The sequence below is a fragment of the Diadema setosum genome, chromosome 21, assembly GCF_964275005.1.
Source record: "Diadema setosum chromosome 21, eeDiaSeto1, whole genome shotgun sequence".
In the NCBI taxonomy this organism is placed as follows: domain Eukaryota; kingdom Metazoa; phylum Echinodermata; class Echinoidea; order Diadematoida; family Diadematidae; genus Diadema; species Diadema setosum.
Window position 1 is genome coordinate 23,346,006 of NC_092705.1, and position 27,869 is coordinate 23,373,874.

General features: G+C 37.8%; 1 long non-coding RNA gene across 1 annotated transcript; it reads left to right on the forward strand.

Moving 5' to 3' along the window:
- Positions 1 to 27,869, forward strand: LOC140244689 (uncharacterized). The gene is made up of 3 exons (XR_011902303.1): positions 1 to 36; positions 26,853 to 26,896; positions 27,827 to 27,869. It is a non-coding gene; the product is annotated as an uncharacterized lncRNA (long non-coding RNA).

Sequence of the window (27,869 nt, forward strand, 5' to 3'; positions counted from 1 at the left end):
CACACATCCAAGACAAATTTTGCCACCGCCACACAGGTTAGTCTGTAAAACAGCCGTTCTCACGGCTAGTCCAAACTAAGTTAGGCCTACTGCTAACTGCGACCAGCCCCAACGTGCAGCGTTGGGGCTGCGCCGTTTTCGCATTCAGATCTTAATGTTGTACAAAACGGGTGCCGTTGCGGCGCTATATTTCCTTAATTTTTCAACAAAAACTACTAGGAATACTTACATGGGTCGATTAAACCTAAATGATTCAAATCGGCGACTTTTTGATGCATTTCATTGCTTATGATGCAGAAAATGTTGTCTTATAAGGCGAATTATCTTCAGCTCACCGATGCTCACTAACGTTGCATGCTAGCCTTTGGCAAGGCCCTCTCGCTGTAACGGACGAGCGAACGGACGAGCGAAGCGAGTCGCGCTACCTTACTCGGCTGGGCTCTCTACACCACGCAGCGAGAGGGCCTTGACAAAAGGCTACGTATTACTCGCTACATGCGCAGATGCTTACTAATGGATATACACGTTCAAAATGGTAGCACGGCTCTCCCACTAGGGCAGGCCGCTTACTCCTAAAAAATGTGGAAAATTTTGCAGTTTCCAGATAAATTGGTGAAAAGGACCAAGGCAATGGGGTAATGTGTACTTCATTTTTTATTGTCACTGTGTTTATAATAGAAATTTACCCATAATTTATTCGTGAAGTCGCCGTATGTGGCAATAGGGAGTTGTTCGTGGTTCTCACTTTAGCGAAACTGCGAGGTAGCCGCCAGGACCCCGCCGCATAGCGGCGCGGTCTCCGGGGCTAGGCCTACTGCCAAAGTTAGTGAGAATAATCTGACATTTTGACACTATCGCCGATCGGTACTGGCAGCCCAGTTGAGAACGCATCGACGTACGTGTGACGTGGATGAGCAATCGAATCGGAGCTGAAGCCTTATGAAGGAACTATTTTCTGCCGTTCAAGCAACAGTCTAACGCTAGGAGTAGGACAACTGGCGACGGTGTACGGATGTTCACCAAGCGACCAACGTAGAGCGAGCAGCCCCAAGCCAAGGGCGAGGACAAGGCCGAGCTCAAGTCAAATACAACAGTGCTGAAGTTATAAACTAAAAAACAGTGACCTGAAAGTGAAAGCATGAAATTCTTAGTCGTATGACTGCAAATGAGATTGAAATTTGAGAGCTGGAAATTACTCTGTTGAATTTGAAACCTTTGTTTTAAATCCAGGATTTTTTTTTTTTTATTAATTTAAAAGATTAACTCTCTGGTTTTATCAATTTAAAATGAAGTTGTAACGGTTAGACTGGGTTAACTTCTGGCTACATTGTTTATTAAAAAAAAAAAAAATAAAGATCTTATTTGGTTTGGTGTATTGTAACGTTAGATCTATATTGTAAGTTGGCCAAACTACATCAATTAAAGATTTTTTTTTTTTTATGTGTAAAGTAAAATGTAAATTAGAACAGTGTCTAGATATAGACGTACCTAATACAAGAAATTGATTGTCAATAACTGGAGTGTGAGAATTGAGTTATATTTAACATGCCCGTAAATATCACCTAAGCTGATTTTGTTTTCAATTTGCATAAATTTTGTGATTTATTGGAATTATTTAACATTGTAATAGTGCTATTAGTGGAATTCAGAATTGAATTTTGGTTCAATCTATTATTAGCATCAATTTGCTTGCAGCATGCTCTAACGTTAGATAGGCCTACCGCACTCACTGGAATTTAAAAAAAAAAAAATGAAAAAAAAAATAATGTAACCTCTAACGTTAATAGGTTTTTAAACTGATTGATGTGTAATTAGGTTTCTAACATAGAACTCTAGTGTATTCAGATACTGATATTTTGTATTTGAACATTTTATTCAGTACTCATACCGACATTTTCTTTTCATGTGTATGGAAGCATTCGATTTATATTTGTGCCTATTTCAATTGAATAATGGTGTTTATTATTAACTGGAATTGCATATTTCCCTAACATTGCAAAAGGATTATATTATAATTAAACTGGGCACATACATTTCCTAAACAGTCTTTAATTTCTCAATTGATATTCAAAGAACATACAATATATTTTATGTGATTGCGTTTTATGTCATGCTAAGTTGACAATTTTATTTTCATGTACCGTACTGATGTTTTTCACAGCATTTTGTCAGTAAACTAGATACCATGGCTGGCCCCCTCCCTACCCCAACTTTTGACTGGGATTGCCCAGACAAAGCTCAGGCATTTAAAGAGTTCAAACAGCTATCCCAAATGTGGTTTAACGTAAAGGGAATCAAGAAAGAAGACCAATACAATTACATAATAATGTGGTCAGGTCGCGATGGTCTTCGCGTTTTTAATACATGGAATCTGACTGAAGAGCAGTTGAAGGATCCTCAGAACATTTGGAGTAGATTGGAGAGTCACATCCAGCCTACCGAAAACTTTCGTATCCACCGACTGGAATTTCAGCGCTACAGACAGCTGAATAATGAGGCTATTGATGACTTTGTTGTTCGATGCAAATCAAAAGCAGCCAAGTGCCTCTTTCGGGATGAAGACATCCAAGAAGAACGCATAATTGAGGTACTGATTTCTGGAGTTCAGTATCCGGAAGTCCAGAAAATGCTTCTCGCTAAAGACAAAATGACTCTGAAAGAAGCCCTGGATATCGCGAGAACGCATGAAGCGAGCACAGCACACATGTCCCAGCTTCGAGGACTAGAGAACAATGCTAATGTTCATACAGCTCAGAAAAGCCGCACCTGCCCGAATTGCGGCACGATCCACCCGAAAGGGAAATGTCCCGCCTACTCCTCTACTTGCCACAACTGCGGAAAAAAAGGTCACTGGAAGAAGATGTGCCGGAGCAAGAGCAGTAGCAGAGGAAAAAACTATGACCGCCGTGGACCATCCAAACAGAAATCACAGTTTCATCAAAAAGGATGGAATAAGAGAAAAGGGACTCACGGTAACAAAGCTGTCCACCCACTTGAAATGACAAGTGATGATGAACATGCAACAAGTGAATTCAACTCACTAAAACTTGAGACTCTGACGTTTAACAGGGACCTGTTATTCGACAGCCTAACTGCTGATGTACGCGATGAGGTATTTGCCACACTAGCCGTAGACATTCCGAATAGACGAGGAGATCACACTCTCAAAGTGAAAGTTGATACAGGAGCACAGGGTAACATACTGCCTACCCGCATCTTCAAGCAGATTCATCCAGAATGGACTGACGGGGATGATACCGCGCGCGAACCTCTGATCTCCAGGAGCAGCACACGACTCTTAGCGTACAATGGTGCAGAGATTCCCCAGCACGGGACAGTGAACCTATCGTGTAGATACAAGAATGGGCAGTGGCACAAAACTACATTCTTTGTGGTTGATACTACCGGACCAGCACTCCTTGGTCTACCCAGTTCAAGGGAGATGGAACTGGTAACACTAAATTGCGCTGTGCAGGCATCAACACAGGCACCTGTAAGGAATACCAAGGACCTACAGACAAGGTATCCAGACAGGTTTGAAGGCATCGGCAAATTCCCTGGTGAATTTCACATTGATCTAAAAGATGATGCACAGCCGGTCATTCACTCCCCAAGAAGACTCCCCATCCACTTGAAGGAGGAACTCCAAGGAGAACTCAACAGGATGGAGGAACTTGGAGTTATCAGAAAAGTCACAGAGCCTACTGATTGGGTATCCTCAATAGCCCTGAGCCGTAAATCCAACGGAAAGCTTCGTGTTTGTCTTGACCCCAAGGACTTAAACAGGGCATGCAGAAGGACCCATCACAAGACACCTACACTTGAAGAGATCACCTTCAAGATGAGCGGAGCAAAGGTCTTCAGCAAACTTGACGCCCGTCATGGATACTGGAGTATCGTCCTGGACAATGAATCCAGTCTCCTAACCACATTCAACTCTCCGCTTGGACGATACTGTTTCAAGAGACTTCCCTTCGGGCTAAATGTGTCGCAAGATATATTCCAGGCAAAGATGGACGTGATCTTGGAAGGATGTCCTGGTGTCATAGGAATCGCCGACGACATTGTAGTCTTTGGCTCCTCCGAAGTGGAGCACGACAACAACCTGCATAGACTCATGCAGAGAGCACGCGAATACGGACTAGTGTTCAACCTAGACAAGTGTGACATCAAGATCGCCTCTGTCAAGTTCTTTGGGTGCTACTATGATGCAAATGGCATCCACCCTGATCCTGAGAAAGTGGCCAGCATCAAGGCACTGTCTCCCCCTCAGAATGTGAAGGAGCTACAGCAATTCCTCGGAATGGTACAGTACCTTTCACCATTCTTTCCCCACTTAGCTGATCTGACAGCAGACCTTCGGGATCTCACCCGCAAAGACAGAGAATGGCAGTGGTCAAGTTCGCACCAGATGGCCTTCGAGACTCTCAAGAAGAAAGTTGAAGAGCTGACAACTCTGACATACTTCGACCCATTGAAGCCGACAGTCATCCAAGTAGACGCATCACAGAAGGGCCTAGGAGCCGCCCTCCTTCAGGACAACAAGCCTGTTGCCTTCGCGAGCAAAGCATTGTCCCCCACCGAGCAACGGTACGCCAACATTGAACGTGAACTACTAGCAGTAGTCTTCGGATGCACACGTTTCCACACATATGTGTTTGGATCTAGGTTTACTGTCGAGTCAGATCATAAACCTTTGGAGAACATCCAGCACAAGAATCTTGCTGACACCCCACCAAGACTCCAAAGGATGATGCTAAGGCTTCAACCGTATGATGTCCACATCATGTACCGTCCAGGAAGCACGATGCTACTTGCTGATGCACTCTCGAGATTGAGCCCAATCTCAGGACAGACCCTGGACATAGAGGAGACAATCCATGTCATACACTGCTCTGACACAAGGCTCCAAGAAATCAAAGAGCAGACCCTGCAAGACAAGACCATGAGTTTGCTTTCCACAATAGTGATAGAAGGATGGCCCGAACACGCACGGGATCTACCCAAGGAGATCAGGAATTTTTGGTCTTGCAGAGACTCCCTCTCTATCGAAGATGGCATTCTCATGAAGGGAGACCGGATCTTCATACCCCCACGGATGAGGAAGGAGGTCCTAGAGAAAATCCACATTGGACATCAAGGCATAGTCAAGTCGCAGGCATATGCACGTTCGTGTGTATTCTGGCCTGGCATAGACAAAGATGTGGAGAATATGACTCGCTCCTGCACTCAATGCCAAGCACACCAAAGAAGACAGTCTGCGGAACCACTCACAAACCATGAGGTACCCCAAGGCCCTTGGAAAGTTGTCGGTACTGACCTGTTTCACTTCCGTAACGACGAATACTTGATCATCGTGGACTACTTCTCTAAGATGCCGTTCGTTAGGAAATTACCTGCCCGGTACTCAAGTGTGGCTGTAATCCGCCAGACAAAGGCAGTATTCAGTGAGCATGGAATCCCAGAGAAAGTGATAAGTGACAATGGGCCACAATTCTCTAGTGAGGAATACAAGAGATTCAGCCAATCCTGGGGATTCACACATGTCACCTCTAGCCCACACTATCCCAGAAGTAATGGTCAAGTGGAGAGAGCAATACAAACTGTGAAAGCAACCCTGACCAAAGCTAGAGAAGGCGGCCAAGACGAGTTTCTAGCCATGCTCTCCATCCGCAATACCCCCATAGATAGCAAGCTTCCGCCACCTGCAGAAATACTGTACAGGAGGAAGTCTAGAAGTGCACTTCCTGTGAAAGACACTCTGAACCGTGGTAACATACCAGACAACGATGAGATCCGCCAGATGCTTTGTGACCGTCAATCCAAGCAGAAAGAAAACCATGATGTACGCGGTACAAGGAAACTGCCGAGCCTAGAGATAGGGCAACAAGCTACTATGAGGGACAGCAGAACAGGACTCTGGACACCGGTGGTCGTGAAGGACGTATGTGCCGAACCAAACTCCTACCTGGTACAGACCCCCAATGGGCACACACTGCGCAGAAACCGTAGTGACCTGAGAGACCTCGGTACCACAAAAATGCGGGTCCACTTTGCCCCCACCCCTGAAATCTTGACACCCCAGAAAAGCCAGTGTAAGAACACCCCTGACAAACCAGGTGTATACACTACTAGAAGTGGTCGCACTGTAAGACCACCAAAGAGGCTTATCACAGAGTAGCAAACACATACTCTGCTTTGTAAATACTGTTTTATGTGTTAAGAATAGCCCTTGTGACTATTCCATTTTTATTTGAAAATTATTTGTTTTGAGATGCATGAGGCAAAGAACTTCAAATTATTCACATCTATGGAAAAAGGGAGAAGTTATGTGGTGTAAGCTTTGAAACTTACTGATGTAACGTGACAATATAACACCCAATGCCGAGATATACATGTTTAGTCAGACCTGTTGATAGAAATGCATATTGACTTCATGAGTTAACCAAATTTATGAAAGCTAATTCTTATTAGCATTCAATTGTGATAATGAGCTATGTATGTACAATGTATGAAATTACCATAGTTCACTCTAGCTTCACCCGTAAATAGTATAGATTGAACTTTTGGCATGCTATAACATACTAGAAATGAGTAAAAGCTTTTCAATCTACGCATTTTGGAATTAGTCAAAATTAATACAGTCTTTAATCAATCTTTATGTATCAGTCACAAGAACAATACTAGTGATATATGTGCATGCAATTAGTTTATTCATTTTAGGCAATTAATTTACTTCAGACAATGTGGAATTGTTACATTACTGAAGATAATTGCTTTAACAACAGGTCACAGATAAATTGCTTACAACATGCAAGTTGCTATTCCATATAAATATATTGAACTTGCATATGTGTCACATTCAGTGGCAGATACTGTATAAATGTTACACGGTGTTATGATCAAGATACCAATTTGGCGTTCGTTGAATAGAATGTGTTTTTTAAAGTTGAGCAGTTATTCTGACTCGGTTAAAGACCTCATCTTCTTTGTTGAAAGAGGGGATGTTATGTCATGTACTAATTGACATATATTCGGATGTACACCAAATTGTAATACTGAGTGGAGAGGCTCAGAGACACTCATAGGCACAGAGCTACGTCAAGTATTGCTCCTAAATAAATGTCTCGTAACTGCTGAATCACGCCTGTCAAGGAATTATTCTTTGTGTCAAGGATGACAACATAACACACATAGTTCTTTGGGGATCTCTATTGTGAATTACAATAATTATTCCATCTAATTCCACTGTATACATCGCTGAGTGATTTAACTAATGATACCGTGGGAGCGCATGATTATGCATGTATCTCAAATTGCCACTCCACGATTTTCACTCGACGAGACTTTCAATTTTTATAGTTTTCTAAGCGAGGGACCAATTCAGTTCTTACTGTGCTATTATAACAAGAATCTCTAGAACGTTGGATATCAGTAATGAGTTGATTCAACTTTGGAACGGGTCGGGTGATCAATAAATAGAAAGCCTTGTCATAATATGTTCTAGGATCGTTTTGAAAAATGTCAGTAGGATGCGGTGATAAGAATAACGGTATCATAAGTTTATTTCACATGATATAAGCATTAAAAAGTCTGATTAATATCAAATATTCACAAATCATGTCAATTAGTCACGGAGAGTAGATCTTCATGTCGTCAATAAATGAATCTCGTAGACCATGCATTTTGTCTCTGAATTATCTCGCAAAATCTCGGGTGTTGAGAAGGACATGCGCAAAAACCTGCGCGTACGATAAATTTTTGATTTGAGCTCATTAACAGCAGCGTTGCGGTCTGACTGTCAAGGAGTAGGTTCTACGTGGCAGTCCAAGTTTTGATGAGTAGGCCCTACACTCACCGTCGACATTGCAGCTGTAGGCCCTATGTGCACAGCGCTAAGGCACAGCGGAACGTTACATACCCTGCTGCCAGAACTTGAAGAAAGTCCAGACGAAAGTCCAGACCCCAGATCTAGATCTGGACCCTTGTCCTGCAGGCACTGTTGTTCCTGTGCTGAATTTTTCAGGTAATGTATCTGTTTTATGGATTTCCGATGTTTTGTAGTCGAGTAAATCTCATAGTGGTGTTCTTTACACCAAGGACTAATGTTAGATCTAACAGTTTGTTTCAGTAGGCCTACTAGGACCCATATCTCGGAAGAGTGCCCTGACCACCTAGATTCTAACACAGTGTCGCCGCTTCGCGATCCCAGCGCTGGTGTAGGTATAGTGCTAGCGTACTTCCGTATCCATGTAGATATCTCAAAATTCACCTTGCCATATGGCACCAAACTCACAGGAAGTACTTTATGATTCATATCCAACAGCTCACATTAATTGGAAACAAATCACATGTCGGGAAGCGTAAGTGTAGATGTCGACTTTCCTGTCGGCGTCGCTAAAAATAATCTGCTCTACGACTAACATGAGTGATTGCGGCCAGGCCCTACCTAGAGTGTCTATCTGCTGCGCACGCACAGACTGAAGTTAGCCATTTAATATCATGAGATAAATCTTTCAAGTAATCGGGGGCAATAAATAAATTTACAAGTTATTTGTGGTAAGTTGACCGAAAAATGTAGTTCCTATATCACACAAGTCGCAAAAATCATTACACTTTTGAGTTTAGTTCTCGCGTAAATTCCCCGTTCGCACAGTACTAGTCGGCTAACTTCAGTTCTAGATTGTGCATCTTGCGTTCGCCAAGATCTCTCGCGAAGAGTGATTTTTTTTTTTTTTTTTTTGAGTGACGACTTGAAAGTCGGCGTCAATATTGATACTTCTCGATTACTGATTTCATTCAAATATAAGAGAATACTTTGAAATATGCTATGCTAAAAAGTTCCATTTTTAACATTAAATTACGGACTTAATCGTTATGAAATTGTGATTCTGTTTGCATCGCTGGGTCTTTTAGAATCAAAAGAACAACATATAAGAAAATAAAAAACCGGTAAAATGCCCTTTTAAAGGAGACCTCCGGATGATTTTCAGACTTTTACATAATTATGGGCAACTATTAGTTGGGCATACTTGGGTACAGAGTTTCAGAATTTTTAGTGATTGGGATGAAGAATAAGAATGTTTTCAAAATTTATAACAAATCACAATGAACAAGGATGATGACATGACAGCCTCACTACAAGAATGCATTAGTAGGAACTGTTTCAAAGGAAGCAGAACAAAAGAAGGAAGCATGCATAAATTTTACACAGGTGAACTTGTTAATCACGTGGTATTGTAATAGTATTACATTGCTACATTTCTGAAATAATGTGAGGGTCCTATATCATCAACACTGTTCAGTGTAATTTATTTCAGGTTTTTAGAATATTGATTTCTCTGCTCAAGGACCACAATGAATTCCACAAATCTATGCATGGAACTGTGGATTTATGTACTACAATCCAGTGATGTGAAATATTATGAAAATCGTCTGGAATGCCCCTTTAACCCCAAATTGGTAATGACATACCGGTCGTCTGTGGTTGATAACAATGTCCCCACTGAAGACAGCAAAGCATTATCGTATCTGTTTCTCCCCCTCCCCTTCTGTCCCTATCTATCTATCTATCTATCTATCTATCTATCCATCTTTCTCTTAAATAAATGTCTATCATAATGTATGTATTCACATGCATTCAGGGCCCCGTATTTAAGGAATCACATCTGTATGGATGCGCTCTGTTTGGACAGTTATTTGTCAAACCTATTTTCAACCTCACACATTTTTTGAGTGTAGTTTATTTACTGCTTGGGCCGTGTGATACCCGGTCAGGACACACAACAGATTATGAGGCTCCTCGAATAATATGTCATTTATTAGACTTGACGTCGGAAACCGTCAATAAACTTATAACTTCATAGACGTTACACTTATTTGTTTTGACTTTCGTTTTTCAATCTGACAAGATGGCTGGATATCCCATATTCAGATGCAATTGCTGGTCTTGCTGACTTAGCAACCTCGCCGCCTACCGCAACGTACCATACAGGAAATCGCGGAGACCTTGATTATTAAATTCTTGTGTGTGTGTGTGTGTGTGGGTGGGTGGGTGTTCGTGTTGATTTTCTTTTATGTTGTTTTCAATCGCTTCATACTCTTTTTGTGATGTTTCTCAGTGTACTATTCATATTACAGAAATTAATACCTTGTTAAAAATTGTATTAACTTTTTAGATTACACTCAGAAACATTTTGAAGAGGTAACGTTTTGCATTGTTTAAACAAATCGATCGAAGCAAACCTTCAACCTGGAATCAGTCTAATTTATAACAACTAGAATATCCTTTAGTTAGGCCCATATAAGTAATACACGAATATAAAACGAAAAAAAAAACAGACTAAAACAAACGATATTCTTTCGGCTCAATCTCGACTAAATACCGAAGGCATTTTGTCCTGTCAGATCTCTGAACAACTGTGATAGAATTGAATAGAGTTTCTTCTTAATTCTAGGACTTCTTTTTACGGGTCTAGGGCAATTAACCCCTGTGCGATTGTCCCAGACCTTTCCCTTGACCCTAACCCTAATCCTAATCCTGAACTTTATCCTAACTCTGACCCAAACTCTAGACCCTCAACCTAACCCTAATCTTCTGGGGGGTAATTGCCCTAATACACTTTTTACTTGCATGCTTCTCGACCCACAATATCGTAACTATCACATTATTTTAAAACTCATAAGCCCGTATGTAACCCTTTCCAGTACTACATGTTTACTCGACTAAAAGCGCAACAACAGAATGTTTGGACATTAATTATAAAAAAGAACAAAATCAGGTTATGCAAACTGCTATCATTCTTTCCCTCACATGTAAAATGCAAAGCCGATATTAAAGGGACTGTACAGTACTGGTTGAGGTAGGGATTCATGTTTTGAACATTCCTAAGTGAGATAATGAAAAGCCTCATATGAAATATGAAAGAGCATGTAATTTTAAGAAGGATTCAATGTTTATTTGATGAAAATTGGTTTTCAAATGGCTGAGATATCCAAAAAAGTGTTAATAATAAAAGGCGACATGCCCCAACTTTATTAGTATCTCTTTGTTTCACCTTGTTTTTTGATATCTCGGCCATTTAAAAACCGATTTTCATCGAATAAACTTTTGATACCCCTTAGAACTGGCATGCTCTTTGACATCTCATAGAGTGGTTTCTGAATATCTCACAAAATGTTAAAAGCTAAATCTTCACCTTGACCAGAACTGTACACACCCTTTAAGCCATAGTATCAAAAACAAAAATGCAGACTGATCAATGTAAAAATCATGTTCGATGTGTAATGTCACTTTCAATAAGGTAATTACAGAAAGATCCCGTTATAGCTGTTTCCAATGGGTGTATCCCCATAATGCAGGATCAGTTATATAAGACATAAGACAAAAACAAAAAAAGATCACATATTCTGTCTACGAAATTCAACTTAGTTGAACGGGTGATGTTCGTTATTAAGGAGGTTCGTTAATCCGAAAACGAAGTCAAGTTCGTTATTCCGAAACACAAAAAATTCCCTAGACGAAGATGCTCGTTTCGAACATTTATTTTGTGGCGTTATTCTGAAGGCTCGTTATTCTGAAGGTTTGTAATTTCGAAAACAAAATAGGTTTGTTATTCTGCAGCTTCGTTAATCCGAAAAAGGGAATAAGGTCCGAAAAAGGGAATAAGGTCCATTAATTGGAAAATCCAACTTCGTTTTTTTGATCAATGAACTTTCGTTATAACGAACATTCGGAAAAATGAACCATCGGATGAACGGACCTTCGACATAATTCCCAAACTTTCTGATTGACAAACCTTAGGAATAACGAACTGTAACCAGTTAAACGTAGGGGCTTATAGTGCCATACTCAAAGACGGGGAGAGCTCGTATAAAGTGATGTCAAATACATTGTACCTTTAGTTTTCGTTACACGCTTCAGGCATACGCACTGCAGTGCCATGCTTTATGGATAAACGATATGCCGATATGACATAATAATATGTCTCGTCTATATGAATAAGAAGATTACTGCTAGAGGTTAACAATACGTCAAATGTAAGTTTGATGGAGACTTGTTTGAACAATTTAGTGTCAGAGACTTTTCCTTTCATAGAAGGAAGCTTGCGTATGATGCAGCATCAATGGAAACAGTTTTTTCTTCTATTTTTCTTCAGATTACTTGGGATTGCCCACAAAAAATCCTTCCAAACCAATATTTCTCAGGTGACCTCATGACAATCATTGTGTCAATCATTGATAAAGTGCTGAAATGTTTAACAAAATACATTGGAATGCACCTTCCCCTCGACTCAGCATAACTTGCATGTTCCCTCGCCATGTCTTTTGTTAGTCACATTAATATCACAGAAACATGCAAGAAATATGTGGAATGTTTCTTGATATTCGTTTCACCGCAAAAGTAATGTTGAAGGTATCATAAATCAACACAAATCAACATGCATTTGGATTTCAGGGACCCTTTAAAAGGAGATCATATTCAGTGCCATTTGGCGGAAAGGTCAAGATGAATTGCAGATATCCATCGACAGTGAAGTATCAATGGCTATGATGGCAACATATACGGTTATCGTAAGAATATGGAGGTGTCGTGGCCGAGTGGATAAGAACGCACTTTTCTGAATCACATAAGCGTGATTTAGGTTCGTGGGTTCGAACCCCACGAAGCCTGACACGTTTGCCCTTCACCAAGATGATTAATCAACATTACTGCTCTCCACCCAGGAGTATAACTGGGTATACCCGGTAGGATGAGAATGTTTATGTTGGTTGATCAGCATGTGAATTCGTGAAATTGGGACTGGCTGAAATGATGGCGGGAAATGATGTATCCAGAAACCGGGGTAATGATGGAGACTATGTAAAATGCGCTTTGAGCACTCTACAGTGTGGATTTGGAGCAATATAACATAAATAATATAATATAATATAATATAATATAATATAATATAACATAATATAATATAATATAATATAATATGATATAATATAATATAGCATAATATAATATAATATAATATAATAATATAATATAATATAATATAATATAATATAATATAATATAATATAACATGATATATGAATATCATTATTATTATTAGTAATAGTAGTAGTATCATCATTATCAAGAATAAAGCAGAGCATGCACACCCGAGTAATGGTCAACAACACACAACTATGAATCTTTGATACGTCACAGCGTATAGATGATGAAACCTTGTTAAATCAACATTCCTTGAAAGATGCATGTCGTACGCCATATTTCACTGTATAATAATACCCCAAAAAAATACCCCAAACAATAATAATATCTCATCATGGACAATGGTCTCTCATCTGAAAAAAAAAAATAACAAAAACAAAAATCAGAGGTAAGATCAATCATTATCAGAAAAGGATGAATTCCAAAAAGACATTAATTTTTAATTGTGACCTTTTCAAGGATGCAATAAATCAGCGAAAATATGATTGATCTACCATATATTATTGAGACGGCATTGACCTTGCGATTGTCGGTATTCCATCCTTCATGGTTGGTTTGAAAATTTGACAATAATCTAACTCCGGGGTGATTTGGCATTTGTCAATTATTTCTCAAAATGCCCACAGAGTAACCCATCCAAGATTCTATACCAGGATGCAACTTTTCCGTAGGTTCGTACTTACGTGTACATGATAACATTCGCCAGATTTTACTCGGTCTTTGCTTTTGCTTTTGTTGCTTAAGTCTTTTATGCAGTGTTACTTTGACAGACCAGAAGGTATAACTTTCACAGTTTTACTCGAGCTGTTTGATTGACACTTATGATGGTTAAAAATACCTTTTATATTGGTTACTATCCTGTATAATGAAAAGGTGGAGGTATGCATGAAGGATACATACCTTTAACAGATATTGCCTCGTCAGAGGTATAATGACCATAGCCCTTGACATATTCGGGAATTATATTATTATCCCCAGGAGATTTTATATGAGTCCCAGAAGCTGTGAACGGAGAAAAAATTCTGTCTATTACAAATGAAACTCACAAGGGATTGTCGAGTATTACATTAGTATGGGAGACAACTAAGGCAAGTTTTTGTTGTATGGTCTACCTTAATACACATCATTTTCATTCCAGCCCCGTCTGCAGTCAGTAGCATTCTGGAGGTGATTACCTGACGTGATGTGACTGCTCGCTATAAAACGATTTCAATTTTCGCTGCATTAATCACGTGATTACAATATTATGGCCAATCACCAATTGGTGTTTATGAAGACCTGTTATTATTTCTTCATTTGAGAGCCTTAATGTTACAAATCTTACAGGCTGATTTAAGCTATTACGTGAGTTCCATATAATATGTCAGCAGAGGGGAAAATCTTAAATGTTTGCTCTTTTATTCTTATTAATTTGTATTGGTTGTTTATAAGTAATTACATGCTTTCAGACCAAATGTTTATAATACTTTTGATATCACACGCAATTTGAGCAGTGCAGATTTCCGATGGTTTTGAAACAAGTTAAGTGTCAGGACATTTTATAATATTCTGATTGGGTTTTCCTCTTTTAGGCGAGGGTTTGTGAGCTTTCATTTTTTTATCATTTTTTTTTCTCTACGTTGGACCACAGTCATGAATCCTTCTCAGGGCTTCCTCTAAATAATGCTGCACACAGTTTATTTGGAAAACAATGAAAACAATTTGTGAGTGACTTTAAGTGAGCTAAGCCCGTGTCACCTCAGTCTGTACAAGGCATCGATAGAGAACACTGGTTTACCCATAAAAAATTAATTATCATTCATAACTTCTCGACATTTTTTTTTGGTAGCATTACATTTCATATAATGATTATAAATAACTTGTGTAGGCTGTATATCATTTGCTGTTGTTGTTCTGTTCTTCCATCTGTATATTGGTTCATCTCTTTGTTTAAAAACAAAACATGAAAATAATTACCGCCAATGTTTGTTTGTTTGTTTGTTTGTTTGTTTTTGTTTTTGTTTTATTTTTTTTACTGCTTACTTGGGTCGGCCTGATTTTAAGGAAACTTTAATTCCTCGTTGGCTGTTTTCCTTGAGCTTATTATTATGTATTCCATGTAATCCGTCTTTATGCATTCTATGCTTTGTCATGATTCTTTGTCATTGTCATTATTTGATGTTTTTTATGCTGAACAAATAAATTCAATTCAATTCAATTCAATTCAATGTTACCAAAGACAGGGAACTTGTAGAGTAGTGACCTCACTAGTGGTACAAAAATCCGTGCCAGCCGCGACAGTAAGCTGTGGAAGTAGGAGACGAATGATTAGAATCTCAACGCCGCTGCGCACTCCGGATGACGTCATCGGCACCACTCTACAACTAATTGATCCGCCTAATGAGTTGCTGTGAGTGACAGACCGAAAAATGATTACGGCAATTACAATTTTAACTGCAGTGCGTTGTTTTTTTTTTTTTTTTTCCGGGATTTCACTTGTTTTGGTGATGTAACCATATTGGTGGTATAATCGTACTACATACAATAGAAACCGTGGTTATAACAACATTCAAACAATTTTCGTTGTTTCAGATATTCCTTGATGTGCTTCCTTAAGTTGGTTGAAAAGACCCAAGGACCATGGCACAGCTCACGGGAGCACTAGGCGAGACCTGATCTTGTAATACTTTGGTGTATATAATATATATATATATATTATATATGATGTATATTTTGTGATGATTGTTATATATTGCTCTTTGGGAATACCGAATGATTAATAGTACAGCTGTAATAACAATAGTGATGATTCTTGGGAAGATGTTGATCATCGCGGTGAATTCTACGACGATAGGGGAACAAATAAATCTTTTGTCTCGCGAAGAAAATCGTAGTAAGGTGTACGACTTTTCGTTTGCTGCTACTGAGCTTCGTCATTGTACTTGACAAAGCTCAGCAGTATAGCCAGTTACCAGTAGCGAGCGAAACGTCAATAATGATGGTAGTAGTAGTAGTGGTAGTGATAATAGTAATTTGATTTGATTTGATTTATTTATTCTATGTATGCCATTTTTTTTTTCAAATACATCGACTTTCTGCAATTTCATTAACAAAGTACAAAATACCGGTAGTATACTTTATACAATTTTCATCATTTTCATCAATTATGCAATACATCTGTAGTATAATTACATGAGTAACGTGTTATTAATTTGCATACAGAACGATTGCCAATAATAAGCACAACGCTTGACTGTTTGGCAACCGATAACAAATAACATTATAGTGAAGAAAAACAAGAGGGTCCAACATGATGCTCGTGGAATAAGGGTTAGGGAGAGGGAGAGAGAGAGAGAGAGAGAGAAGAAGAAGAAGAAAGGAAGGGGAGGAGATGATAAAAACCTCCGGATACTAGTCTCGCCAGATCAACTCGACATACCTCTATACTTAGACACATACATACATGCACATACTGTATTTTATACTAATAAATTACAGTGATGTATTCACATAATAAGTGTTGCTTTTGTCTTGTAAAAGTTACATTGAATGAGAAAGAGAGAAAAAGAGAAGAAGACAAAAAGCAATCATCTATATACACAGCATAAATTTCTACGTGCCCTTTCAGGGCATGACGTTATAGTGAACCATGATTTGCCCGACATAACATGAATAATGAACAACAGAGAAGGAATGAATCCCAGTGGGTCAGAGGAGGACAGTATACTGCAGGTGCATCCGCACGTGCAGAGACTCGGAGAGAAAGAAACATAATAGATACAACAATGAACAAAGAATGAGTCATCAAGTGTTTCTACAGAAGGTATCACCGGTACTGTGAAATCAACATTTTCTTTACTGCTTTTTTGAATGAATGAATAGACTTAATGTTACGTAATTCAAGTGGAAGTCTATTCCAGATATCTGGGCCAGTATGTCTTACTGATTTGTGTGCTAGGAGTGTTTTAGGGTTACTCAAGTGTACATCCATTGCTTGCCTCGTAGGATAAGAATGGATTTCTGAGTTCAGCTGGAACATATCAATAAATGAAGAGGGTAATAAGTCAATATTAAAGCGGAACATCAAAAGTGCATTTTGTAAAGTGTGGATGTCGTTCACCTTTAAGATCTTAAAGCAGAAGAAAAGGGGATCCGTGTGATCATTGTAACCAGCATTTGCACATATACGAATAACTTTCTTTTGCAATTTTAATATAGTATTGTTAGCAGACACCGAGTTTGCCCATATCATATTACAATAAGAAATGTATGGTAGGATGAGTGCATTGTAAAGCATAATCAAGATATCAAAAGATAAACAATGTCTGAGTTTACATAATATTCCAACATTACGAGCAATAGGAGATGAAATATATTTCACATGATCATTCCAAGTAAGAGTTTCATTAATTACAATTCCAAGAAATTTAGTGGATGTTGTCCTCTCAAGAGGAATGCCGTCTATTTTTAGAATACATTCAGTGTCACTACAAATCAGTTTCCTTGGATGTTTGAAGTGCATATAATTTGTTTTCTTTAGATTCAAAGATAAGATATTACTTTTGAACCACTGAGACAATTTTGGTAATTCATTATTTAAAGATCTAATAAGACATTGAAAATCTGAATTTGAGAGAAATACATTGGTATCATCAGCAAAAATAACGTACTGTAATAAACTTGATGCATTAGGTAAATCATTAACATATAACAAAAACAATAATGGCCCAAGAATGGACCCTTGTGGTACACCGCATTTGATCAACAATGTATCCGAATTACAGAAATCAAAACATGTGAATTGCTTTCGATCATTTAAATAACTTGCGATCAGTTTCAGAGCAGTTCCTCTTATACCATAAAAATGTAGCTTTGATAGCAAAATAGAATGGTCAAGAGTATCAAATGCCTTGCTTAAGTCCATAAAGACACCAATAACATGCTTTCGGTCAGCTAAGGCATTTGATACTCGATCATACAATTGTGCAAGCGCCAGGTCAGTTGAATGTGATTTTCTGAACCCATACTGATCAGGATTCAAAATATTGTATTTGGTGAAAAAACTGTCCAATCTATTATATATAATTCTTTCAAGTATTTTAGAAAAGGTAGGTAATAAAGAAATGGGTCGGTAATTACTAATATTCGAAGAATCATCTTTTTTATACACAGGAATAACTTTGGCTATCTTGAAAGGAGTAGGAAATACTCCAGATAATAAAGAAAGATTGAAGATATGAGAGAGGGGGATAATAATCGATCCGATGATCTGTTTCAGCAAAACGCTGCTGATTTCATCACAACCAGTAGAATGTGTTGATTTCAAAGATGACGTTATATGCATAATTTCTATATAATCAGTAGGCTTTAAAAAAAGTGAATGATTACACGCATTATGAAGATATTGATGAAAATTGGTTCCATGGCTATCAACTTTCTTGGCCTGATTGGGACCAATTTTTACAAAAAACTCATTAAAAGCATTAACTATATTTTGTGGAGATTTAACACAATGATCATTAAGATTGAATATTTTGGGAATAATTTTCTGCTTATTATTCCCTAATATTTCTTTCACAATTTTCCATGTGGTAGACATTTTTCCTTGTGCATTCACAAATTGATTTTTATAATACAATCTACGCGACGTTCGTATTATTGTTGTCAGTTTATTTCTATACCGTTTATATTCATATACATTTTCATCAGAGTGATCATTTAATTGCAACTTATATAATTCATTTCTCTTTGATGTCGATTGCAAAATACCTCTTGTAATCCACGGATTTCTTATTTTTTTACTTCCTGTTTGTTTTTTTCGCAATGGGATATTCTTATCAAAATGATAATAAAATTTATTCCAAAATAATTCATATGCTTTATCCACATCATCACAAGCAAGTACGTCATCCCAGTTTTCTGAAGATAAAGCATCATTCAGGCGGTTAATATTCTGGGTTGTAAACCTACGTAATTTTCCCTTATTTGTTTTCTTGGAATATCTTTGTACATCAAATAAGATACAAAAAATGGGGAGATGATCCGAAATCTCACTATAAAGAATACCGGATTGACTTTGCGCTACATTTGTATTTATAAATATATTATCAATTAAAGATAATGATTGCGCACTAATGATGATGATGATGATGATATAATGATAATAATAATAATATCAATAATAATAACACTAATAATAATAATAATAATAATAATAATAATAATAATAATAATAATAATAATAATTATCATCATTATTATTATTATCACTATTATTGTTGTTATTATTATTATCATCATCATTATTATCATCATCATCATCATTATAAACTGAAATTAAAAGTTTCACTGGGGTAGCTTTATTTCCACATTTCCAAGAATAGTAAGCACGTTACCTCTATATCACAGTCAATAGTGTGGAGAAGCATATATTTTCATGCATGGATTCCTTGACGGATATTGAGATGCCCTTGTCTCCTAGAGTATTCACAAAATTTACAAGCTATGCTTCTATTGTTAATATCTGTTTTCTATAATAACAGTGAAAAGTAAAATTGTAGTTGTTTATTTCTTGATTTTATCGAAATACAAAGATGATATTACTATGATTGTGCAATGTAATTGTTGAAGTTTATGTTGTTTGAAATTCTGCCAAAAGAAAACAAAAAAAAAACACCGCACACATATATTTACTCATGTTAGCGTTATGTATGATTCTTTGTACATGTATTATGGAAATAACATTATTTGAATTTGAATATGAACATCTGCAGATAATTCAACAATTCATCTCTTTTAGTGTCGTCTCCTTTCTTCTTCTTCGTCCTGAGCTCCTTTACTTGATTCTACCCAGCAGCGACTTTGTATGATATCAGCTCCGTGACAATAATTGTCCTCATGCGTGGATAATAAGATAGGGTAAGTATCAATGACATTACAGAGACGGCGACGCGAAGTCATGACTTTACACAGTATATATGGCCGATTACCCGTCTTCTTTTGCAAGCATGGCTTTTTTTTTTCTTTTCCCCAAGGAGTAGAGAATGCTATCTTATAAATACAAAGAGTCGCCTTGCGGGTATAGAGCACCTTACAGTGAGTAGCGATGAATGGTTGGGTAATACTGGTAAATGGCAATAGCGCGCTTGTGTCATAACAGCTATTGACGACGTTATTTTCATTCGGCTATACGGATGAAAGGCCACGTATATGATTTCTATATCAAATGCGTCTTAGAAATGTCCAAACAGAAAAAAAGAAGACGAAGGAAAACAAGAATATAGGTTGCAAAAGGAAGAACACAGGAGGAAGAAAAGTTAGAATCGGAATAAGCAGAAGCGGATGGAGAGTGAGAAAGGGAAAAAAAGAAAAAAAGAAGGATTAGATGAAAATGAAAAGACCAGAAAAAAAGAAAAAAATATAGGAAAGAGAATATAAGAGAACGATAAAATGAGAAGAAGAAATTAGAGTCCTTGCGAGGTCTTGAACACAATGAATCGGAATTCAAGATGCAGGACTCAAAATTTGACATTCCATTGATCGATCACGTGTTCATGATACATCCTGACACCATGCCAGGCACACAAACCCCTTGAACTCAAGAAACATACCGAGAAACAGTTTAACCTTGCGATGCTCAAAATCGCTCCTTTATAGGGCTCATAAGGGTAAATAATTCCCTATAGCAATATGTATAGAGACGTGTGTTAAAATTCAAAATTAAAAAAAAAAAATCTCTAAAATACCTGGGAGAAATGAGGTGTTTCATCTTCACTAACCTGGACAAGTGAGATATATCCTTTCATCCATCAAATTCCCAAGGCGGGTTCTTCGGCTCAAACTCTGTCCAAGGGTCCGCAAAGCCAGACTACGACTTCTTTTCACTCAAAATATCACCTATTTTCTATACATGCACCTAATGAAACAGTCCCCTTAAATTCCATGAGAAAAGCTTTCATCTCCAAACCAAAATGCAGTTTGTAGAGGAATTCATACTCAATATCTGCAGCAATTCATTTTTTTTTTTGCCAAACTGCATTATTGATTTTTTATCAATTTTTCTTCATTTGTTTTGGTATCTTTGGTAAGAATTTGTGAAGGGGTCTGGGACATTCCATTTTATTTACAGTTGTGAGCCCTATATGACTTCGATCGAAACCATATACATCTGATTGAATCTGCTTTGTGGGGGCATCCATTTATAGAATCAATAAAACGTAGGCCTTGAGAGCAGCCATAGAGATGCTGCGATATCATGGGAAATGAAGATCTTTAACCCACTTCAAGCGGGAACCCGGTGACTCATGTATTTAAAGTCTTTGCGGAGTTTTATATTGTCGTTGGAAGAGGGTTAAGCATTTCAGCTTTGAAGCATTCAATGACATAATTACCTGTACATGGTACTGAGTAGTCTTATAAGTATACATTATGACCATGGCTGGTATATATGGTTTCATGAAATCTGGTAAAGCTGTAGAAGTTTAAAGTAACAGTGTTGGTTACAGTTTTTTACTTTTTTTTTTTTTTTGGTCGTGTGTCTGCAGAAATTGCTGTCGTTTTATACATCATCTTCTTTCCCATTTATCAGTTGCAACCAGAAGTGACCATAACGCTCAAAGTGGTAGAAAATTCATTTTCCAATCGCTCTTTGTCGTGACCTTTCAGCTGTAAACCGTTGTGTTGTTTTGTGCTGCAAACGACCGATTCACGGATTCACTGAAAAGCAGACCTGAGGATGAGAGTGTTTTTTTAACCGTTTAGAAAAAAAAAAAATAAGCGAGCAGGTTTTTTTGTAACAACTTTATAACTAATGTTTTAGTAATGAATATTGCTCCTTGGAAGAAACAAGTCATTATGTTGACTTTGTACCGTCAGTACCAACGTGACTCTGGATTCTAGATTGAATGTTGCAATAACAGGAAAAAAGAAGGAGTTAAAGTATTATTTCTGATGCTGGAGCAGGTGGAGGAGTTAAAAAAAAAGAAAAAAGAAGGCATTACTAGGTTAGTTCATGGATTTTACGGAGGTTAATGGTTCGGGACTATGAAAATCTCATGGTATAGAGCTGGGAATTACAGGGATGGTATTGTTTTGGTTGTGGTCCTAATAAGATATGGGTCCCACCTTTTATAATGACCACTTTGTTTTTGGATATCTCGGTCATTTCAAAAGATATATTCATCAAATAAACTTTGAATTTCTCTTAGAATTGTATGATCTTTAATATCTTATTAGTGATTTGATGAATATTGGTTTTGAAATGGTTGAGATATCCCCAAATAAAATGATCCTAATAAAAGTTGGGTCCCACCTTATATTCGAACCACAACCAAAACTATACCATCCCTTTAAGGGGAGATATATACTATTTCTTTGCGTTACAACAGAATGATACCCGTCATGTTCCACGAGCTGCAACAGAGATCATCCTCTCAATCCTATTCAGCACTTGATGTATTTGATTTGAGAGTGTCTTAACACGACTTCAACGAAAAGAAGTTAATGGAATGACCTTATTTGCCAAAAATGTTTTAATTCCATAAAAATTAATCGTATGGAATGAACATTTTCGGTCCCAATCTAGGACATTTAATACGGTGTCTTCCCACGAGCTCAACACCAACGACTCATACGACCAAGGAAGTAGACAGTGTAAAAAGGTCCTCGAGTCATACACCCACGAGTTAAACATCCCATGAGTCATGTAGTCCATAACGCACGAGCTAGACACCAAGTGAAACAGGCCCACTAGCCAGACACTAAGTAAAACAGGACCATGAGCTAGGGTAAAGGCTAACAAAGCCCACGATCTCGACACTTATAGGCAAATATTTAAGGTCCGCGAGCTCGACACTGTGTACGTTAAGCCCGTGATACAATGTCGAACTCGTGAACCTTTTTTTTTTTTTTTTTGCCACTGTCAAGATCGTGGGCCTTGCTTGCCTAGTGTCGAGCTCATGGGCCTCATTGGACTTTGTCTATTATAACGTCTAGCTCGTGAGCCTATCTTTAGTTGACTTTCTGCTCATGGGCGTTGTTCACCTCGTGTCTAGCTCGTGGGCTGTATAACTCGTAGGCTGCATAACTCGATGATCCAATCGTGCCCTCTCCAAATAAAGAAAGAGAAAAAGAAAAAGAAATGATCAATAGCCGCCGATCAAGATGGAGAAGGCTCAATAGCAACCCCAAGAGTAGACTCGTGATTACTAGAACGGCTTTAGCTAGCTATTTCTCTGCCTTCACTATCATGTTTGAATTCGATGTATATAGGATTATATGATGACATGTCTGTGGAGTTCAGATGTTTCTGGGCCCCGTTTTATCAAAAGATATAATCGATTATAAATTTCTTTACCACACAGGCTGCCATAGACTTATGATAGGAATCAACAATATAATAAATTATATCTCTTCATAAAACACGGCTCTGGGCCTTATAGGCCCGAATTCACGAAGGTGGTACAAATGAAACCATGGTTTAAACCATGGACAAAAACCATGGAGCGCCAAGTGTCGCACGGAATATTTCGTTACGAAATTGGTCATTTTGTCGACAAAATGACCGTTTCGTTAACGAAATTATCATTTCGTGGACGAAATGTTCATTTAGTTACAAAATGTTATCATTTCGTCATAAAATAATAATTTCATCGACGAAATGACTGATTTCGTAACGAAGTATTCCATGCGACACTTGGCGCTCCATGGTTTTTGTCCATGGTTTAAACCATGGTTTCATTTGTACCACCTTCGTGAATTCGGGCCATAGTGTCCAATGTGTGAACCATCGCCTACAATAAAACAGTTTGTAATTAGCTCATGTGCATAATATTTTGAAAACTGACCTTTCTCTCCTTTTTTCAGTTGGTTAGGCATTCCATTTGTGGACAAAGAGACATAATGCGAAACCTTGCCCGACGTAAATATATAATCATGATATTCATGTTCAAACAAAGAATTAATTATCCTGCGTAAAACAGGTGATTATCATAAATGTCTCGTCAATTTACACATGGGGAAACATCCATTACATTTTATTACACTGAATGCTTTAACAAACTTTTCCTACTTAGTATTGCTTAAAGGCATAATTTACCATTTGCAGATGAAACAAAGACCCAGCATTAGTGCTTTAAAATAGTTCTAAAATGTGAGTTAGGGATAGAAACGACCACTGTCAAAATTTGAATCCGTATAATCGAAGTGTTGTTTAATACACAAAATGTGAACAATAGTTATAATAAACATGTTTCCAGACTAAACCGTATACAGTTACGGTTTATGAAGAAAAACCCTGATATCTCCTTATATTTTAGGTTTCATTGCAAATATTTCATATTGTAGGATGTTTTATGATACAGCAGACCTACACATACAAAGTATGCATCAAATGTGATATCTTGAACATTTTTTGAAATCACTGCTCCCAAAGGTAAACTGGACCTTTAATATCAGGCTCGCTGTCAGACGAATGTGCACGCAAGCACCATTTACACGGATACATGAATAATCATTAAATCACAGATGTTCATCTCGGTGAATTTTATTTTTAGATCCAACCTTCTACTCTGTTAAGTCAAATGACCTTTTTTTTTTCTGCTCATGCGCAAAGAGGAAGTGTGGACTGGCTCATTGATGCTGAAAGTTCGGCAAATCCGTTTGCAGCTTTCTTGCTTTACTTTAACAATTCTTATTCTTCACTAAGCTGTTTTCCAGTAGTATTAACATATTATGCATATATACATAATGGGTAAATATTTGTGTGTTCGTGCGTGTATGCATAATCGTGTTGGGGTGTGTGTGTGTGTGTGTGTGTGTCTGTGTGTCTGTGTGTGTCTGTGTGTGTCTGTGTGTGTGTATAACATGAAAGAAATAGTAAAGAGGGGAAAGAGAAGAAGGAGAGAGAAAGAAATAGCCAACAGGGAGAACAGATTGAAAGGAAAGATAACACTGCTAAGGGAGAAACCCCATTCCCCGAGATCAGAAAGTAATTAAGTTCCTTCTTCGCCCGAATCCAGCGCGACTTTATCTTCTTTTCTCTTTTTTCTTTGTCAAAAGGAAACAAACCCGAGTCTTTCCATCCCAAAGCGGCAGCGGGAAAATGACGCGTGTATATATTTACAACTGTCCGCAGAGGTACCGCAACATCCTAACACTGCCTCTTCTCTTTCGGCGAGGATGTCCTTGTTTCGGGAAGTATGATTTGCAAAAAAACACACTGATTGTCAAGAGACCTTTGTTTTGAAGGATATTAAGAGAGGGAGGAAGGGCCTTGAATTTTGGCGTTATGAATATTTGACCATGTGCGTCACCACGAGATTAATTTCTCTGATTGAAGCAATGGAACATTGGGAGGAAGGAGGGGGAGGGGTTAGGGGCTATCCGCCATATACTTGTCGTAGAATGCTGCTGATATTGCTAGATCTTCACTACACAGGTACGCTACACAGGTACCTTCATGTTAATAGAGAAAGGAGAAAAAAAATAATCCTGTCTCATCTTATTAAGATTACCGGAAACTATACGCGTCTTTATCAGTGGATGACATCAAACGCTCTTCCTATTCCCGCAAACCTTACAAGAAACATGCTTTCGTTTCGGTTCGAGTACCACGAGTCCTTTCCTATCGGGCCGATTGAGTATCGGGTCTTTTCGGTAATCGATTGACCAGTGCGGGGGAACCGTGGACGAACCGTTCGCAATGTCCGTAATTGTCAACGATCACAGGTCATCAGGGAAAATGAATCATATCTATTTTGTTTGTTACAACCCTAGTGAGTTCGTAAAGCTATAAAACTTAATTTCTAGCAATTAATGTCGTCTATGGGTAATATAAAGGGTCGCTGCAAAACAAAACGAGAATTGCAATGATTGTTTGCTTGATCCATTTTCCTTTTCCGGCGGGGGGGGGGGGGGGGATTACTTCATTGTATGTTGACTCATCTATTGCCTATCTCAACAAATGGAAATGAATAAAACAAAAACAAACTTTCCGAAGTTTTGATCGATCGTGACCACTTCTGGTCTCAGTTTGCATCAGAGTACCGTGGAGACAGAGAACTAAAAGCTTGAAAGGTATCCAATGACTCGGTTGCCGTAGGTGTGATTTGTTGCCATGGTTACCTATCTGCTGTCTCCTTCTCAGCAAACCACAGAATGAGGTTCCTCCGGCAGTCAGTGGTACCAGCAATCAGTTGCAAAACATCGTAAGATAATAATGTTGGGCTTTTCCCCTTTCTTTTTCAGCAGATATTCCGATCGATGCAACTAAATTGGAATGGTAACTCGTGGGAGTAGATCATTATAAGAATGATAGGCGCAGTATATACATTTGTCCATTGTATCGACGCAACTTGTGTCTTTCATTGGAGAGTAGAATAGCCGAATAACCCCCCTAAAACAACCGTGGAATATCTGAAAATAGTACTTCCATATGTCTCATAGTAATAATAATAGCGGGCAGATACATTTTCTGTCAGGTTTTCCTCACACTACTGTCACCCCTCTTGACTCAAGATCTCGATTTACCATATTTTATTGGGGGGGGGGGGGTTCAGGTGCAAATAGACTCCCACAGACACTCACGCAGGTCCAACTTTGTCATCTGAAATAGTCTTCAATTTTTTATTTTTTTTATTTATTTATTTATTTATTTATTTTTTTTTTTTTGGGGGGGGGATCTTCTTCTTTTAAGCGACCGAGATTGCGTACCCATGTTCAAAATGACTCTCATGAATAAAATGTGAAGTTTCACCAGGTAGAATGTTGTCAGTTTCATAAAAGTTAGTATCTTCAAATACTACCCTCAGAGACTGTTCGGTCGTCGGTAGCTTACATTCCTATCATTTTTCAGTAACATTGATTCATTATTTTTCTTTTTTTTTTTCAGTTGTAACACGACTTTATACGACGATTACAGAGAGTTTATAAAAGGTAAGCTGCCGATATTCTTCATTCATCGTTGAAATTGTGTCAAACTTGATATCGAACATATCTGCCTGTTGAAGATAGAATTTGTGGTTGCCAAGAAAATCTCCTCGATATGTCATGACTGTAGGATACTTTCATTTGAAATACCGCATCAGTACGATAATATCGGCCTACATATTCTATTCAGTATCAATATCAATATATCAATAATCATTGCTGAACTTGATTTTCTGAATAAAAGACAGCATTATAAGTGTACTTTGACTGAATTTCATGTATAAACTTATTCAAGATTTATTCAAGTTGCCTTGAAAAACACCTTGACAGAAAAACAATGTTGAGATGACATCATATAAATAATCTGACACTCGATAATTCCGAATATGAATAAAAATCAAATCTGTGCCCATCCACTATGTACACAACGGCGAAGCAAAAAAAAAAAAACCAAAACAAAACAAAAACAACAACAATAAAATCAATATTGGCAAGTAATATTATAACTGTTGTCCTTTTTCTTCTTCCTCTTCTTCTCCTTCTTTCCCTGCTTGTTCTTGTTCTTCTTCTTCTTATTATTATTGTTATTATTATTATTGTTATTATTATTATTATTATTACTATTACTATTATTACTATTATTATTGTTATTATTATTATTATTACCCATAAAAATAATAATAATTGTTACCATCATCACTATAGTTATTATTATTGATGAGGGCTTGTACTATTTTTTTTTTTTTTTTTTTGCTGTCCATACCATCCATTTTACTGGAAAGTCGACTGAATAGATAGCAACCAATTAAAAGCAAAACAAAGACGTAGAGCTACGGAAGAGGAAGATGATTTGTTAGATTGATTATGGAACTGCGTATACAAAAGTTCGTCTCCAATAATATTGCTATTGATACTGATATTAATCTTTCATGGCAGGCGTGACGGTTTGCAGTGGACAGACAGGCGCGCGAATTTCCTG